Below are 11,633 nucleotides of genomic sequence, written 5' to 3' on the forward strand. Positions count from 1 at the left end.
GGAAAAACTTCATGGTATAGGGTCAAGCAGCACGTGGCAAAGTTGTGTCTCAAAAACCCTCAATACCTTTAGTATATATAGGAGGAAGGGAGGGGAGGAGGCAGCCTCAATCCCACAAGGTTTGGCCGAAATTGGAGGTGGAGGAGTCCTACTCCAATCCTACTTGGAGTAGGATTCCACCTTCCCACTTGAAAACTCTTTCCACCCTGTGTTTTTTCCTTCTCAAACCTTACGGGCCTTGGTGGGAACTTACTCCAGCCCACTAGGGGCTGGTTTATCTCTTCCCATAGCCCATGAGACCCCTTGGGGCGTGACACCCCTCCCGATGGTCCCCGGCACCCCTCCCGGCACTCCCGGTACACTATCGATGAGCCCGAAACTTTTTCGGTGACCAAAACAGGACTTCCTATATATCAATATTTACCTCCGGAGCTCCTCGTGATGTCCTGGATGTCATCTAGAACTCCGAACAACTTTCGGTTACCAACACCTATAACTCCATATACCGAAACGTCACCGAACCTTAAGTGTGCAGACCATGCGGGTTCCAGAACTATGTAGACATGACCCGAGGTACTCCTCGGTCAATATCCAATAGCGGGACCTGGATGCCTATAATCGATCCTACATATTCTCCGAAGATCTTATCGGTTGAACCTCAGTGTCAAGGATTCATATAATCCCGTATGTCATTCCCTTTGTCCTTCGGTATGTTACTTGCCCGAGATTCGATCGTTGGCATCCGCATACCTATTTCAATCTCGTTACGAGCAAGTCTCTTTACTCGTTCCTTAATACAAGATCCCGTGACTTACACTCAGTCACATTGCTTGCAAGGCTTGTGTGTGATGTTGTATTACCGAGTGGGCCCCGAGATACCTCTCCGTCACACGGAGTGACAAATCCCAGTCTTGATCCACAAATCCCAGTCTTGATCCATACTAACTCAACGGACACCTTCGGAGATACCTGTAGAACACCTTTATAGTCACCCAGTTACATTGTGATGTTTGATGCACACAAGGTATTCCTCCGGTGCCAGTGAGTTATATGATCTCATGGTCATCGGAACAAATACTTGACACGCAGAAAACTATAGCAATAAAACGACACGATCAATATGCTAAGTTCATAGTTTGGGTCTTGTCCATCACATGATTCTCCTAATGATGTGATCTTGTTATCAAGTGACGACACTTGTCTATGGTTAGGAAACCTTGACCATCTTTGATCAACGAGCTAGTCAACTAGAGGCTTACTAGGGACATTGTGTTGTCTATGTATCCACACATGTATTTGAGTTTCCAATCAATACAATTCTAGCATGGATAATAAACGATTATTATGAACAAGGAAATATAATAATAACTAATTTATTATTGCCTCTAGGGCATATTTCCAACACTATTTAAGGCTTGAATTACTCTACATAAACACATTGCTTAGTGATTGCATATTTTATGTTGTAGATCAATGGCACCATCTGCTCAAAATTTGCGCTGAAATCAATTCTGGAAAAGGATAAACTGAATGGAACAAACCTTACCACCTGGTATAGAAATTTGAGAATTTTTCCCAAGCACGATAAAAGGAACATGTTCTAGAGGATCCAGTTCCATAGGTACCTGCCGATAATGTTACTGCCACAACCAAGAATGCCTACCATAAACTCGTTGACGAATCAAACGAGAAATCAGCTGCCTCATGCTGGCTTGTATGGAGCGCGATTTGGAACAACATTTTGAAGATATTGCGGGTGTCGATATGATCGATAATCCCAAGAGCATGTTTCAGGTGCAGGCTAGGACCGAAAGGTCAAATGTCATGCGATCCTTGATGGATTGTAAGTTGAAGGAAGGCGATCCGATGAGCCCGCATGTGATCAAAATGATCGGATATGTGCAAGCTTTGGATCGTTTGGGCCTCCCGCTCCCGGATGAGCTGGCTACTGATGTAGTTCTCGGTTCTCTTCCAGCTAGCTATGGGACGTTCATTTTGAACTATCATTGCATGACATGGATAAGAAGCTCACTGAATTTCATGGGATGATCAAGGTGGGAGAGCAGGATATTAAGAAAGGCACGCATCAAGTGGTGATGGTACAGAACTTGGCAAAGTTCAAGAAGAGTTGGTCCAAGAAAAAGGTTAAGGCAAAGGGCACTGAGAAGGTTGTCTTCGCCGTTGAGCCAAAGTCCGGACCGAACTCAAAGACCATTTGCTCTCATTGCAAGGAAGCTGGTCACTAGAAGAGGAACTGTAGCAAGTGGCTTGCTGAGCATGGCAAAAAGGCCGGAGATGTTTCTTCACGCAAAGGTACACTTGTTACATATGTTATAGAAATTTACCTAGCTGACATACCTAGTAGCTCTTGGGTATTTGATACCGGATCAGTTATTCATATTTGCAACTCGATGCACGGGCTGGTAAGAGGTAGGCATGTGGCATAACGGGAGATTGACATCAGGGTCGGCAACGAAGCAAGAGTTGTTGCGTTGGAGGTCGGCACGATGCAGCTTTAGCTTCCTTCTGGATTTATTTTGGAATTGAATAATTGTTATTACATTCCTCCACTTAGTCGGGACATTATTTCTGCCTCATGTTTGATGAGTCAAGGTTATGAACTCAATTTAAAGGACAATGGTTGTTCATTTTATCTGAATGGAATGTTCCACGAGTATGCACCCATTGTAGATGGGATATTTATTTTGAATATAGAAACGGAACCAGTCTATAATGTGAATGTCAATAGGCATAAGCCTAATGAGATAAATACGACATACTACTTGCATTGCCGACTTGGACACGTTAGTCTGAAACGCATGAAGAAGATCCATGATGATGGACCCCTAACTTCGTCCGACTTCGGGTCATTCGAGACATGTGAATCATGCTTGCTAGGCAAGATGACTAAGTCTTCTTTGGCAAAGAGTTGAGAGAGGGCGTCCGAGGTGTTGGAGCTTATACACAGTGATGTGTGTGGTCCAATGAGCACAACGACTAGAGGTGGCTATCAGTACTTCGTGACTTTTACCGACGACTTGAGTATATATATATATATATATATATATATATATATATATATATATATATATATATATATTTGATGAGGCACAAGTCAAAGACTTCTGAAAAGTTCAAAGATTTTCAGAATAAGGTTGAAAATCAGCTCGGGAAGACGATAAAGCTCCTACAATCACATCGTGGAGGTGAGTACATGAGCCATGAGTTTGATGATCATCTAAAAAGCCGAGGTATAGTACCTCAGCTCACACCTCCGGGTACATCGCACAGAAACGATGTGTCAGTACAGAGAAATCAAACCTTGTTGGACGTGGTCCGATCGATGATGAGAAAATCGGATTTACCTTTGTCATTCTAGGGATACGCTTTAGAAACTGCAGCTTTCACACTTAATAGTTTACCATCGAAGTTCATAGACAAGACACCACATGATATGTGGACTGGGAAGAGTGCTAGTTTGTCTTTTCAAAAGATTTGGGGTTGTGAAGCATTTGTCAAGTGACTCATGTCGACAAGCTTACACCCAAGTCTGATAAATGCATATTTATGGGATATTGCTACCTCTTGAGCTTGCGTTGGTTTTTCCCTTGAAGAGGAAAGGGTGATGCAGCACAGTAGCAGTAAGTATTTCCCTCAGTTTGACAACCAAGGTATCAATCCACTAGGAGTATCAAGCCAAGTCTCCAAAGTACCTGCGTAAAAACAGCAAACTTGCACCCAACGCTACAAAGGGGTTGTCAATCCCTTCACGATTGATTGCAAGGTGAGATCTGAAGGAGGAAAGTGCAACAAAGTAAAGTGTAGGGATGAAAATATGATGTGAAGTAGACCCGGGGGCCATAGTGTTCACTAGAGGCTTCTCTCATGATAGCAAATATTACGGTGGGTGAACGAATTACTGTCAAGCAATTGATAGAACCGCGCAAAGTCATGACGATATCTAAGGCAATGATCATACATATAGGCATCACGTCCGAGACAAGTAGACCGATACTTTCTGCATCTACTACTATTACTCCACACATTGACCGCTATCCAGCATGCATCTAGTGTATTGAGTTCATAACAAATAGAGTAACTCCTTAAGCAAGATGACATGATGTAGAGGGATAAATTCGTGCAATAGATATAAACCCCATCTTTTTACCCTTGATGCAACAACATGATGCGTGCCTCACTACCCCTTCTATCACTGGGTGAGGTCACCGCACGGTATGAACCCAAAACCAAGCACTTCTCCCATTGCAAGAATCATAGATCAAGTTGGCCAAACAAAACCAACAACTCAAAGAGAATTACAAGGATATGAAATCATGCATATAAGATATCAGAAGAAACTCAAATAAGATTTATAGATAATCTGATCATAAATCCACAATTCATCGGATCTCGACAAGCACACCGCAAAAGAGGATTACATCGGATAGATCTCCATGAAGATCATGGAGAACTTTGTATTGAAGATCCAAGAGAGAGAAGAAGCCATCTAGCTACTAGCTATGGACCCGAAGGTCTATGGTGAACTACTCACGCATCATCGGAGAGGCGATGGTTTTGATGAAGAAGCCCTCCGTGTCCGAATCCCCCCTCCGACTGGGCACCAGAACGTGCCCCAAATGGGATCTTGCGAAGACAGAAGCTTGCGGCGGCGGAAAAGTATTTTCGCGGCTCTCTCCCGTGGTTTCAGATTTTTTGGGGATTTATAGGCGGAATAACTAGGGCAAAGGAGCCACGAGGGGCCCAAAGGCCTGTTATGCGCGCCCCCAGGCCGCGGCTAGGGGGCTTGTGGCCTCCCCTGGTGCCCTTTGCCTTGGTTCTCAAGCCTCCTCCGTATCTTCTGTTCCGGAAAAAACTTTTTGGAGGTTTTATTCCGTTTGGACTCTGTTTGATATTCTCCTCTGAAAAAGGTCAAAAACTCAGAAAAAACATGAACTGGCACTTGGCACTGAGTTAATAAGTTAGTCCCAAAAAAGATATAAAATGCATACAAAACATCCAAAGTTTGACAAGATAATAGCATGGAACCATCAAAAATTATAGATACGTTGGAGACGTATCAGATATCTGAAGGAAACCTTGGGATACAGCTTCTACACCCGAGAAGAGAACAAAGTGTTTGTTGCTCGGAACGGGGTTTTCCTAGAGAAATAGTTTCTCAGTCAGGAGGCTAGTGGGAGAACGGTGCGACTCGAAGAAAGTCGAGAGCCGCTCGGGGATGACTCGGCAGGTGATGAGATCATACCGGAGTGGGTCACGGAACCCGTAGTGGAGTCGGCACGGGAGCCACATAGGTCGGGTAGATTGCACGAAGTGTGTGATGTGTTGTTGCTAGAAAGCGACGATCCGACCACGTATGCGGAAGCGATGGTGAGTCCAGATTCCGAGGCATGGCTTGAGGCCATGAGATCCGAGTTAAAGTCCATGGATGATAATCAAGTCTAGGACTTGGTTGATCCGCCGCCTGGCATAGTAGCCATTTGTTGCAAATGGGTCTTTAAGAAGAAAACCCATGTGGATCGAAATGTTCAGATCCACAAAGCTCGACTTGTCGCTAAAGGTTATGGACAAGTTCATGGAATTGACTACGATGAGACCTATTCGACGGTAGTGATGCTGAAGTCGGTGCGGATCATACTAGCTATAGTTGCATATTTCAATTCTGAGATATGGCAGATGGATGTAAAACGGCTTTCAATTCATGGAAATTTTAAAGAGGATGCATACATGATACAACCCGAAGGTTTTGTCTATACAACTAACGCTGGTAAAATATGCAAGCTTAAGAGATCCATTTATGGATTGAGGCAAGCAGCTCGGAGTTGGAATATCCGTTATGATGAAGTGATCGTTGGCCTTGGTTTCATCGAGAACGAAGAGGACTATTGTTTATACAAGAAGTCTAGTGGGAGCTCGGTAGTATTTTTGATCTTGTATGTGGAGGACATACTACTGATCGGAAATGATGTTTTGATGTTGAACTCAGTCAAGGAATCATTGAATGGCAAGTTTTCAATGAAGGACCTTGGAGAGGCAGTGTACATTTTAGGCATCCAGATCTATAGAGATAGATCGAGGATGCTGCCCGGCTTAAGCCAGAGCACGTATATAGACAAAGTGTTGAAGCGGTTCAACATGAGTGAGGCCAAGAAAGGGTTCTTGCCCATCTCACATGGTATAAGGCTAAGCAAGACTCTGAGTCCTATGACTACTGATGAGCGGAACCGGATGAGTAAGATTTCGTATGCTTTGGCAATAGGATCCATCATGTATGCCATGCTATGTACACGACCTGATGTTGCCTATGCAATAATCTTAACAAGCAGATACCAGGGCGGCCTAGGTGAGAGTTAATGGGTAGAGGTGAAATCTATCTTGAAGTACCTGAAAAGGACTAAAGAGATGTTCCTATTTTATGGAGGTGAGGAGGAGCTCAGAGTAAAGGGTTACGTTGATGCTAGTTTCCAAAACGATAGGGCTGATTGTCGATCACAAACTGGATTTGTGTATGTCATGAATGGAGGAGTGATAACCCACAAGTATAGGGGATCAATTGTAGCCTTTCTCGATAAGTAAGAGTGTCGAACCCAACAAGGAGCTAAAGGTAGGATAAATATTCCCTCAAGTTCTATCGACCACCGATACAACTCTACGCACACTTTACGTTCGCTTTACCTATAACAAGTATGAAACTATAAGTACTTTGTAGGTGTGATAGGATAGGTTTGCAAAAAAATAAAGAACATGTAAATAAAAACTAGGGGCTGTTAGATAAAGAAACAATTACGTTAGTTTAACGAGTGTGGAAAAGTGGTGGTAGGAGTTGCGGAATTGTCCCTAAGCAATTGACTACGTTACTAGACCGATAGCAAGTTTTATGTGGGAGAGGCCACTGCTAGCATGTCATCCCTTACTTGGAATTCTATGCACTTATGATTGGAACTATTAGCAAGCATCCGCAACTACTAACGTTCATTAAGGTAAAACCCAACCATAGCAATAAGATATATTGGTCCCCCTTCAATCCCGTATGCATCAATTTCTATGCTAGGCTGAAGCTTCTGTCAACCTTGCCCTCCAATACATAGTCCTATCAACATACTACTAACCCTATGGCACGAAAGGACAACAACATAACCACAAGCAAGTTAAACCAATCATAGCAATTCATCAATCACCGATAGAACAACGAAAATCTACTCAGACATCATAGGATCGCGACACATCATTGGATAATAATATGAAGCATAAAGCACAATGTTCAAGTAGAGGGTACAACGGGTTGCGGGAGAGAGGACCGCTGAATATAGATGGGGGAAGGTTATGGAGGTGTTGGTGAAGATGATGGAGTTGTTGGTGTAGATCGCCGTCACACCATGATGTCCCAGGTGGCGTTCCGGCGCCGTCGGGAGAGAGGGGGAGAGAGCCCCCCTTCTTCTTCTTCTTCTGTCTTGACCTCCTCCCTAGATGGGAGAAGGGTTTCCCCTCTGGTCCATGGTCTCCATGGCGGCGGAGGGGCGAGAGCCCCACCGAGATTGGATCTCTCTCTGTGTGTCCTTCTGTTTCTGCGCTCCCAGATTCTGGCTTTCACCGTTTCTTAAATTCTCGGAGATCCCTAACTCCGATTGGGCTGAAATTTTAACACGATTTTCTTATGGATATTATCTTTCCTGTGGCGAAAGAAGGGCCCCAACCGATTTAGGGATTGGTCACAAGCCTGCCAGCCGCGGCCTAGGAGTGGGGTCGCGCCTCCTGGGCTTGTGACCTCCTCGGGCATCGTTTCGCGTAGATTCTTCTTCCAAAAAGTCATAAATATTGCAAAAAAAATCCCCGTAGGTTTTTTATTATGTTTGGACTTCGTTTGGTATGGATAATATGCGAAACAAAAAACATGCAAGAAACAGGAACTCGCACTGGGCACTGGATCAATATGTTAGTCCCAAAAATAGTATAAAAAGTTGCCAAAAGTATATGAAAGTTGTAGAATAATGGCATGAAACAATCAAAAATTATAGATACAATGGAGACGTATCAGCATCCCCAACCTTAATTCTTGCTCGTCCTCGAGTAGGTAAATGATGAAAAAGATAATTTTTGATGGGGAATGCTACCTAGCATAATCTTGATCATATAATCTAATCATGGCATGAATACTGAAACACGAGTGATTTGAAGCAATAGTCTATCATTTGACATAAATACAATAATATTTCAAGCATACTAACAAAGCCATCATGTCTTCTCAAAATATCATGGCCAAAGAAAGTTATCCCTACAAAATCATATAGTCTGGCTATGCTCCATCTTGCCCACACAACGTATTTAAGTCATGCACAACCCTGGTTTTAGCCAAGCAATTGTTTCATACTTTAGTGTTCTCAAACTTTTTCAACTTTCACGCAATGCATGAGTGTGAGCCATGGACATAGCACTATAGGTGGAATAGAATATGGTGGTTGTGGAGAAGACAAAAAGGAGGAGATAGTCTCGCATCAACTAGGCATATCAACGAGCTATGGAGATGCCCATCAATAGATATCAATGTGAGTGAGTAGGGATTGCCATGCAACAGATGCACAAGAGCTATAAGTGTATGAAAGCTCAAAAAGAAACTAGTGGGTGTGCATCCAACTCGCTTGCTCACGAAGACCTAGGGCAATTTGAGGAAGCCCATCATTGGAATATACAAGCCAAGTTCTATAATGAAAATTTCCCACTAGTATATGAAAGTGGCAACATAGGAGACTCTCTATCATGAAGATCATGGTGCTACTTTGAAGCACAAGTGTGGTAAAGGATAGTAGCATTGTCCCTTCTCTCTTTTTCTCTCATTTTTTTTGTTTTGGGCTCTTTGGCCTCCTTTTTTTATTTGGGCTTCATTGGACTCTTTTATTACTTCCTCACATGGGACAACGCTCTAATAATGATGATCATCACACTTTTATTTACTTACAACTCGATAATTAGAACAAAATATGACTCTATATGAATGCCTCCGGCGGTGTACTGGGATGTGCAATGATCTAGCATAGCAATGACATGAAAAAACGGACAAGCCATGAAAACAACATGCTAGCTATCTTACGATCATGAAAAGCAATATTACAATGATGGCGCGTGTCATAATAAACGGAACGATGGAAGTTGCATGGCAATATATCTCGAAATGGCTATGTGATGACCCACAAGTATAGGGGATCCGTAATAGTCCTTTCGATAAGTAAGAGTGTCGAACCCAACGAGGAGCAGAAGGATCTGACAAGTGGTTTTCAGCAAGGTAATCTCTGCAAGTACTGAAATTATCGGTAACAAGTAGTTGTGTGACAAGATGACTCGTAGCAAGTAGCAAGTAACAAAAGTAACCACAGTGCAGCAAAGTGGCCCAATCCCTTTTGTAGCAAGGGACAAGACTGGACAAACTCTTATAGGAGGTAAAGCGTTCCCGAGGACACAAGGGAATTTCTGTCAAGCTAGTTTTCATCATGTTCATATGATTCACGTTCGGTACTTTGATAGTTTGATATGTGGGTGGACCGGTGCTTGGGTACTGCCCTTACTTGCACAAGCATCCCACTTATGATTAACCCCTCTCGCAAGCATCCGCAACTACGAAAGAAGAATTAAGACAAAGTCTAACCATAGCATTAAACTAGTGGATCCAAATCAGCCCCTTACGAAGCAACGCATAAGCTAGGGTTTAAGCTTCTGTCACTCTAGCAACCCATCATCTACTTACTACTTCCCAATGCCTTCCTCTAGGCCTAAATAATGGCGAAGTGTTATGTAGTCGACATTCACATAACACCACTAGAGGAGAGATAACATACAACACATAAAAATATCGAACGAATACCAAATTCACATGACTACTTATAGCATGACTTATCCCATGTCCTCGGGAACAAAAGTAACTACTCACAAAGCATAATCATATTCATGACCAGAGAGGTAATGAGTAGCATCAAGGATCTGAACATATAATCTTCCACCAAGTAATCCAACTAGCATCAACTACAAAGAGTAATTAACACTACTAGCAACCTTACAAGTACCAATCGGAGTCGCCAGACGGAGATTGGTTACAAGAGATGAACTAGGGTTTGGAGATGAGATGGTGCTGATGAAGATGTTGATGGTGACGAGTCCCCTCCGATGAGAGGAGTGTTGGTGATGATGATGGCGACGATTTCCCCCTCCGGGAAGGAAGCTTCCCTGGCAGGACGACCCTGCCGGAGCTCTAGATTGGTTCTTCTCAAGTGCCGCCTCGTGGCGGCGGCGATTCCTCCTGAAAGCCTCCTCTTGATTTTTTTTCAGAACGAAACCCTCCTTATAGCAAAAGAGGGGGGCCAGAGGACCAACAGGGCCAGGGGGCCGCGCCTAGCAGGCTTGTGGCCTCCTTCTGGCTCCCATCTGGTACTTCTTCGGCCGAGTATTTTTTATAAATTCCAAAATAAATCCTCGTTGATTTTCACGGCTTTTGGAGTTGTGCAGAATAGGTATCTCAAACTTGATCCTTTTTTAGGCCAGAATTCCAGCTGTCGGCATTCCCCCTCTTCATGTAAACCTTGCAAAATAAGAGAGAAAATGCATAAGTATTGTACCGTGAAGTGTAATAACAGCCCATAAAGCGATAAATATCAACATAAAAGCATGATGCAAAATGGACGTATCAACTCCCCCAAGCTTAGACCTCGCTTGTCCTCAAGCAAAAGCCGAGAACAATAAACTTGCCCACATGTTTCGAGAGAGAGGTGTCGACAAAACAAGATACAGACATGCATGCATCATCATCATAGTCAGAACAGCAAAATCATGATATAATCTCTCATGCTAAAGTGAAAATTCCTTCACAAAGTAAAGTAAGGCTCAAGAACCTTACTGAGAATTAACAACCAATAGCCTTTAGTCACTGAAGCAATTGCAATTTATCATAACATCGGAAAGAGTCAAATAAGAGCTTGTAAAGCAAATCCACATACTCAATCATCCTTTTGTGTTCTACAATTGCTACAACTCACGTGGTACTCATGAGATCAAAGTTTCAGTCGGACACAGAGAAATATAGGGGCTTATAGTTTCGCCTCCCAACTGTTTACCTCAAGGGTAATGTCAACAATAATAATTCATGAAAACTTATTTCCAAGTTGACATATGAATATAGATCTTTCCCTAGCATATGACGTTAGCCAAGATAAAGGCGAAATAAGGAATTGGTGTAGATCACCATGACACTTTTTGGGACAAAAAGTAAAAGTACAAGATAGGCACTTCGCAGAGGGAAGTAGAGGTTGTCATGCGCTTTTGAGGTTTGGATGTGTGTCCTCTTAGTGTGAAGGAACGTCACTTTATATTGCCTCATGTGATAAAGAACTTTATTATGCAGTCTGTCGCTTTTATGTCTTCCTCATCACAGGTTCGTACAAAGCTTATTTTCAACACACTAATAGATCATACATATTTAGGGAGCAATTTTTATTGCTTGCACCGATGACAACTTACTTGAGGGATCTTATTCAATCCATAGGTAGGTATGGTGGACTCTCATGGCAAAACTGGGTTGAAGGTTTATGGATGCACAAGTAGTATCTCTACTTGGTGCGGGAGTTTTGGCTGAT

Source organism: Hordeum vulgare, chromosome 5H (genome assembly GCF_904849725.1).
Source record: "Hordeum vulgare subsp. vulgare chromosome 5H, MorexV3_pseudomolecules_assembly, whole genome shotgun sequence".
Lineage (NCBI taxonomy): Eukaryota > Viridiplantae > Streptophyta > Magnoliopsida > Poales > Poaceae > Hordeum > Hordeum vulgare.